We start from the raw sequence: 8,795 nt of genomic DNA, 5'->3' as shown, positions 1-8,795 counted from the left end.
GCTTTAGAAAAGATGATGGTCAATACCGTCCAAGAACCAAATTTCAATACATTGAGTTTTAAAGAACTTGTTGGTTTTCATTAGCAATTCATGACCTGGGCCACATCCCATCTGTGAAACAGGAAGACCATCTCCTGAGTTAAGCAGAGGAGATGGGTTTTATATAGGTGGAAAGGGTTGAAGAAGTGGAAACAATAACAGCCTGTTACTGTTCACCCCAGTGATTTTTCTTGTGTGGGTTAAATCAGCAGGGACTTCCTTATTACATTGACTCAGGTCAACTGCTCCCCTATCAAAGGGTTGCTCTGAATGTTCTGGGGTTTGCTTGTTTATTTGTTTGTTTGTTTGTTTTAATGGGCCTGTTTTTAAGCTCAGTTTGATTTTGTAACACCTCACATAAGTGACTTCTCTCTGATTTGATCTTGTCTACTGGGGCCTAACACAGAAGCTCAATCCAAAACTGACCTTTCATATATGCCATTTAGCAACCCAACTAAAAAGTTTGACCTTAGGGTTCTAGATGATCCATTTAGACGATGTAATAAGTATTAGTTACAATGGGGCTTCTTGTCATTATAAAGGCTTAGAAATATTAAAGCAAATCTTAGAAATTTGCTCTCCTCCAAAGTCAAGTTGCAATTTGGATAAAATGCTTGAAGATTTTAAGTCTGGTTAATTACTAAACAACTATGTTTCCCTTTACAATGATTATATCACACATGGTTTTCTCCATTATACTTTTAAATAAAAATGGGATTTAAAATTCAAATTGTGTGTCAGGAAGGAAATGTGAAAAATATATGAAACAGACAAAAAGTGTACTGGAAATTCTCTCAGTAGAGTACTACATATTGTGTAATGGACCTTTCAAAGTGACCCTAACTTGTATGATCTGTGCTTTTAACTGTCATTAACTAAGCCATTTTACAAGTGTATAAGTTGTCAAGAACTGAAAGTAATAATGCAAATGAAACTTGAAGAGGGGATCAGAATTTGGGGACACAGAGAAAGGAAGATATACTAAGTCTGAAAAGAAAAGCATACCCAACTGTGGAACTGTTGGGATACAGGAAGGGCCCATGAACTACTGGAATGCAAAACAAACAACTCCTGAGCAACCCAGCGCTGGCCCTTGGCTTGTGCCCTTGGTTCACATCCTTGTCCACCCCCCAAAAAAACCATGATACAAGGGCAATGTGTAAGTGTACTAGAAAAAATTGGTGTGAAATCACAACTCCAGCCTGACTCCACTTCCAGTTCAGTCCCCAGCTACTGTCCCTCTATGAATATTTACACCCCAGATCAAAGAGTTGCTGCTTCTTGCTCTAGGTGGCCTGCATTCTCCCTTGAATGTGTCTCTGCTTTCCTAAATAAATTTCTGTCTGTGTCTCTGACAAATCCTTAAATTTATTCTGTGATGCTTGTCAAGAACCCCATTCTTCTTGATTGAGGTCCCCCTCTCTAGGAATTCCTGGATCTCTTCCAGTGACAAAAATAAAGATGTAAAGGACAAGTGTGCAGTAGAGATTTGATCAGTTTCTCCCCGGTGCAAGTGGTCAATTTGGCATTTATTAGAAAATGCAATTCACTATTACTTATTGCCAGTTTGTTCTATGGATTCTCCTTTGACAATCTTACTGGTTCCTCATAGAATAAGTAAACTGTTTGACAGGTTCATTTTATACTGCATCATGGTCATGATTTACCCACTTCAAAAAATTCCTTAAGCAATTGAAAAGTATAATAATCATTTATAACTAATTCTATACTGCAAAGAATAGAAAATAATTTACAGCAGGACTTATTGGGTACATTTAAGTTGACAAATCCACTAATTATCATTTGTATTCAAGCCTCCAAAGAATTATGACACCTTTCTGAATTCTATTTCCATGTGATCACTTTCCTTAGAAAATATATAGTTCATTTTCTTTTTCCTAAGGAAATCTTACCTGGGCCTTCTTTCTTCCTCTATCACTGAGGATTCTTTGAACCATGTAGTTCTGAACTTTCTTTTCCTATATTTCTCTATATTTCTGGCCCTATATTTTCTCATTTTTTTAATCCTTCATTTTGAGAGCAAATCTTAAAGCATATTTTGAGGAAGGGTTAACAAGGAATTGAATTTTTTGAGCCAACTGCCAGTGTTAAAATATTTCCTGGGGTATATAGTTCAGTGTGGAATACTTGCCTAGCATGCCCAAGGCCACTGCTCCCCTTTGCTCTGACTTGTTAGCTTGCCTAAGTACAGAATTCAGCATACCTAGGGATGTGGCCCAGTGGTAGAACACTTGCCTGGCATGTGTGAGGCCCTGAGCTCAATCCCCAGCACCATCAAAAAAAAAAAGACGTGAAGAATTCAGCATACTTGACCCCAGAGTACCCTTTTCCAAATGCCTGTCTTAGAATTATAAAGTTTCTTCATTGTCTTCTTGTTTTCCATTTTATGTTTGAAAAGACAAATACCATTCTTACTCTTATTCTTCAAAAAATGTTCTGTTTTTTCTTCTGAAGTTTATAGGATTTTTTAAAATTTTCAATTTATGGATCATTTTTCTGTCATTGTCCTTGGTCCTTGGTGCATCTTTCTATCCGGAGTCTCAGATTCTTCTGTTGTGAGATGTTACTCATATGGTTTTCACACATCTCTTCCCATAGGTTGTTGTTTTGTGTTTTTTTTTTTAAACTGGGAATTGAACCCAGAGATGCTCTACCACTTAGCCATATCCCCAGCCGTTTTTGTTTTTTGTTTTTTGTTTTTTTACTATATTATTTTTTTTATTTTGAGAGGGGTCCTCATTAAATTGCTGAGTCTGGTTTCAAACTTCTCCTGCCTCGGTCTCTCAAGTCACTGGGATTACAGTCATGTGTCACAACGCCCAGCAATATTTTTTTTTTATTTCTATTTCTGGAATTATTATCTGCTAGCTTGAGCCTCATCCAAGTTTCTTATCTTTTTTTTCCCTCTACTTTATAGGAATTTTGTTTTTTTGTCTTTTTGTTCTGTATCCAAGAATGTTTCTCCAACTTTATCTTCCAAGCTTCCTTCATTTTCATTCTTTCTTATTTGAAATTTCCAAGAATCCTGTTCTTATCTTCGCTTGTTTATCAGGTACATTGGTCTTACTCTGTGAATGCTGTAGCTTCTCCTGACTCTTGGATTTTAATTACTGATTTTAAAAATTTTCTTGTATTCCTGAATTATCCTTTCCTCAGGGAGTCCACTGACCTCCTGAGCTAGTCTGGAACTCTCTGTATACAGGGAGCGGGCAAAACTAGCCCTTGACTCATACTTTTCCATCTTTCAGAACTCATGTCCTTCCTTGACAATACCCATTGTCTCAAAATCTGTTTTTTCATCAGTGTTTTGGTTATTTCAGTTAGAAGTATAAACTCTGGCCTATGATTCCTTCCTAGAAAGAAACAAGTTTTGTGAGTGCTTGTGTATGTTGGTGTGTGTATGTCTTTACTACTTTTGTAAAAAGAATACATTTTTTGAGATTTTCTTGCTATTTTAACCAATTTTATTCAATTTTTAGTTTTCTTCTGTTTTTTTATTTTTTAGTCATACTTTAACTGCAATTGACAGTGCTCAGCCAAAATGTCTCAAAATAGTGCTTAGAGTGGGGACTTTGTCTTTAGTTTCTAGTGTTTTCATCCTGAGACTAATGTTGACAATTTGAAATATCATTTTTACTGTTGTTTAGTGGAGAAAGCACCCATCTATTAGCATTTTACTGCTTTCTGATTTGTCCGTGTTTTTAAACTAGAACTAGTTACTGAACTTCATGAAATGCCTTTGGTCATTGAGAAGAATATACATTTTTCCTCTGATCTGTGGTAATAGTCTATATTATCATAATACATGTCAGGTACTGAGCTATACGTAGTTTTCAAAAATGAATTTCAAATTGTATAATATTTTGTGAATTGTGTTATTTTTAATGACATGAATTTGTCATCCCAATTCTTATGTGAGATTGGATGTTAGTTTTCTTTTTTAGTGTTATCTTTGTAAAGTTTTGGTATAATTTAACTGACTTTCTAAAATAGTTTGAAGGCTTTATATCTTTCTCAGTGCTCTGGAACAATTTCAGCAGCACTGGAATTATCTGTTGCCCCAAACTTAAAGGTTTGAAATAATTCACCCATGAAGCAATCTAGGACTGACGTTTTCAAGAATGGCTGGTAGGCAGAGGAATCAGGAAGTGGGTAGATGGGTCTTCATTCATCTTTTCAATTTTTACTGATTGTTGGTCCACTTTGTATCTTTATATCTGTTAAGGTTCATTTTGTTAACTCATTTTCTTAGCAAACATCCTCTCATCTAAGTTTCCAAGTTCATTTGCATGTGATTTTTTAAGGTGCTGTTTAATAATGCTTTAAATAACCACAGAATGTGTGGTTATTTCTAATTTCTCATTTATAACTATATACATAATTGGGTTTTTTTCTTTGATTAAGCTGAGTAGGGGTTAGTAGGTGAGTAGGATATAATGAACTCTAGAGTTAGAATGCCTGGATAAAGATCCAGTCTCAATTACTGCTTGTCCTTAGTGTGTTCCTGTGCAAATGGGTGTGTGAATTAGGATAGGTAAGGTTAGGCCACTCATCAGTGTCCCAGTGGCCCACAGCTCCAGCCAGGCACATGCTCACTGCATCCTTATTCTCGATCACATTCTCTCCAGGATCCTGTGTAACAGAGCAGCTTCTTTTTGGAATAGTGCCTGACTCTGAGCAAAAAAATAAATAAAAGGACATGGAGGATCACCTGCTGGTTCCTAAAACTTCTGTTCAGAAATTATATCTGAACACTTTTGTTCAGATTTCATGGATCAGAGCAAGACATGACTGAGCTTTTTTCAGTGAGGCAGAGAAATGTAATTCTCCCCCAAAAGGGACAGCAAGTATTGAGATCCACCAGAGTGGGTGGTACTAAGGCTGTGAGGCTACATGGGAATTCATGTAGCTTCCTGTGCTTAGTGTGGAACTGCAGTAAAGACTTAATAAATTATTTCATTCAAAAAAATTATAAAACTTCTGCTGTGTGCTTTGTGCTAGGTAAAAGACAAATAAGGTAATTTCCAGGATTCTTAGTTTCAAACCCATTCTAACTAGATTAATCATAAGAATTGAATAATTAATGCCATACACACACACACACACACACACATATATGTATAATTTCTAATCAAACCACAGGCCAACTCCAGGGAAGAGCCCAATACCCCCCTTGGGCATGAACACCACGGATGTCCCCAAAAATACTGGATACCAGATGCCAGAACCTTTGCCACCATTCTTCTCTAAAATCTTCACCATCATTCTGACCAAAATATGATGCTATAGCTTGGATATGGTTTGAATGTGTTCCCTAAATGCTCATGTATTGAGAGTGGTCCCCAAAATGGCAATGTTAAGAAGGGGTGGGATCCTCAAACCTTAAGAGGTAGGGCCTAGTGGGCAGTCATTACTGGTCCCTCACAGTCTCTGACTTCCTATCTTGTGATATGATTTCCAACCCCCCCATCTCTTTCTCTCTCTTTCACACACACACACACACACACACACACACACCCACACACACACTCACACACACACATGAACATGTGCACACATGAGCTCCCACCATGATGTCACCCCCTAGGAGATCATTACCAGAGCATATGCTATGTTGTTTGGACTTTCAGCCTCCAAGACTGTGAACTAAATCCTTTTCTTTTTAAACACCCTACCTCAGGTCTTTTGTTATAGTTTCAGAAAACAACCTAATACAAATGGATTCCTCAGAGCACCTGCTGTTTTACACACTTGCTTCTGAATCAGTCGTACACAGGATGCTCTCTTACTGGTGGATCCAGGGCAAGCTGCCCATACTTAGTTGCAAGGGAAGATAGGTTAATTCTTCCTTGAAGATGCAGAACTTATAATGAAGAAAACTAGTGAAATTTAGGAAATATGTCAAAGATATGGATGACAATCTATGATAAATGTCTATGAAACAGGTATATGAGAGCACTTGCCTAGCATGTGTGGAGCTCTATGTTTGATTCCCAGTACTGGAAAATAAATAAACAGGCATGTGGGAAAAATTAAACAGATTTTACCTATGCAAAGCTTAGAGTTCAGCAAAGATAGTGTTATCATCATTTAATGAAACAAAATAATAAGCACTTGTGCATAGATCTATGTGAGCTGTGATATTCAGATAGTCACAGCTTCCCTAAGGAAATGGATATTAAGTGGAGATCTGAAGAAAGAGAAGGAAAGTTTATCAGATAGAGTGTGAGGAAAGGGCCCAGGAGGCAGACAGAAGGACTTGTGCAAAGGCCCCTGTCAGGAAGGACTTAGAGAAGCCCTTGAGGTGCCAAAAAGAGCCATCACCCTCTGTAGCTCTAAGATAATACTGGAGAAGTAGGCAAGGCTGGACCTCTGAATCCCACACTGGGCTCTGAGAATCTCTGGGAACTTGGGCCCAAACCCCAGTCTCTGACTCAATCCAGTGTGAGACAAAAATCTGTCAATTTTAACTTTTCTCAGGGCCTCTGACATGTAGCCAGGATTTGAAAGCATTAGTGTAGCCTCTAGCCTAACATTCACCGTTAAAGTGATTTTTAAATGGTAGCAATGCAGTGAGACAAAAGGAATGATTGGGAAGAGAAATCAGTACTTTTTAAACAACTACCATTTGCCAAGCACTGTGGTTAGGGGCTTCATATAAATTACCTTACAGGTTGATGTAGTAACACTAGTGGGGGAGCAGAGCCCCAGCAAGTAGCGAGTAGTTTAAGATAATACAGGCAATAAGGAATAGGAGCAAGCTTAGAACTCATGCTTTCTTGGTACTAGACACCATGGTCTTTCCACTCATCACACATGTAGCCGACAGCAGACTGGGAGACCAGTGCACCCAGCCAGGATTCTCTCTGTGTGGTCCTCAAACCAGCAACATCAATCTGGGAATTTGCTAGGAAATCAAATTCTGAACCCCAGATAGCCAAAATTCCAGGGGCAAATCCCAGCAACCTGTGTGTTAACAAGCCCTCCTGGTGAGTCAGATGCCCTGCAAGGTTTGGAAATTAGTGCACCAGGCCAGTTGTTCTCAAAAGTATTTGAGTAGGGCTTCTAAACCGTCATCTAATATTTTTCTAGCATCTCTTCTCCTTCAAACATAAGAGCAGCCTTAGAAATGCTCCTTAGGAAGGACCTCAGGTTGCCTCCATAAATCTTCTCTCAACTGCGGCACAGTAACTTCTGTTTTGCTCACAGATGTTGCACTGATATGAAAAAAATCCAGCAGAACCCTGCCCCCCAAGGGCCCATGAGCAACAACAGCATGTACATTCTCCACTCCCCTGGAGAATAGAGAGCCCACAGGAATAAGAAGAGACTTCCTGTCTCTTCCTTCTTGTAAAACTGTAGAACTGGGGAGTGGCTTTAGAGCTCAAGAGAGGATTTTCACCATCCTTACTAAATAAACTCTCCCCAACGGGACACTTTTCCCTAGGGAAGCATGAATCAGTCTCTTGCTGGTGCGGTTTTGAACAAGATTAGCAACCCAAACCTTGTTTAAAAGAACATGAGAGTGGTCTTTCCTTGTGATGAGTAGAAAAAATTAAAAGAGAGGGAGAGAAAGAGATGCAGACTGCGGGGTTCTGGAGGGAGCAGGTGATGGTTTTGCCAGTCAGCCCACCTGAGTTTGCCTGAGGGTTGTGGGTCTTGGCATATAACCACAGATGCTTTTTTTTTTTTTTTTTTTTTTTTTTTTCCTTTTCTTTTCTTTTTTTTTTTTAATATGAGCTTATAGAGATTTTTCCTCTCTACCTCTTGGTCCCACTTTAGCCAAACAAGCTCAAGATTTCCCCAAAATGTCCAACTTAGGATCAGTGACCCAGTTTACTGTGCCCTGAGAAACCTGGCTTCTGGCAGTTGCAGTGTGAGGTCACAATGCTGCTTTGTCGTTTGCTTGAGACAGGTGTCAAATGTCAACTTGTTGCCAAGACAGAGCCAGACCCAAGAGAATGATGTCTACACCAACCACACAAGCTTTACTTTGGATCTAAGTCCTAAAGCAGAATGATGCTGACCTTTGAATTTTTAAACAGGGCCCTGAAAAGTTCAGAGTTGGTAGGGGAAAAAAATTAGGTTAAGTAGGAACCAAAAGCCATCAATCTTTTTGGTTGCCAATAACAGAAGGAAAAAAAAAAAAAAAAAAGAAGAAGAAGAAGAAAGAAAACTCACTCAGTTATACCCAAGGAAATTAGGCTTGTTTCTCAGCTCACTGCAGAGCCAGGCTAGCTTGCAAAAGCTCAGGCAACTCTTTCTTTAAATGCTTATAAAAGAAAGAGTAAGAAGAAAAAATATATTTACTTTTCTATGAGCAAGAACCATAGGTGGGTGTTGGATGCTTCTCTTTCTTTACATGATGAACCGTCAAGGTTTTTTTGTTTTGCTGTTTGTGTGTGTGGTGTGTATGTATGTGTATTTTTTGTTATTTTGTTTTTGTTAACAGGTGTTTGTTATAGAGGAATGGCCTGAATTTTGAATGAGTATTTTTCTGTAAAAAGGATTATTTGGTAATTTATGAATTATAAAGCAATATTTACATAAAGATTAGAAACAAGGACTTGGCTGATACTAAAAAGCCAGCTGAGGGCTGGGGTTATAACTCAGTTGTAGCATGTGTGAGGCACTGGGTTTGATCCCCAGTACCACATAAAAATAAATAAAGTTGTTAAGTCCATCTACAACTAAAAATATTTTTTTTAAATAAAGCAAGCTGAATCATTTAGTGA

The sequence above is a fragment of the Sciurus vulgaris genome, assembly GCF_902686455.1.
Source record: "Sciurus vulgaris genome assembly, chromosome: 7".
NCBI lineage: Eukaryota > Metazoa > Chordata > Mammalia > Rodentia > Sciuridae > Sciurus > Sciurus vulgaris.
This window is presented reverse-complemented; position numbering follows the sequence as displayed.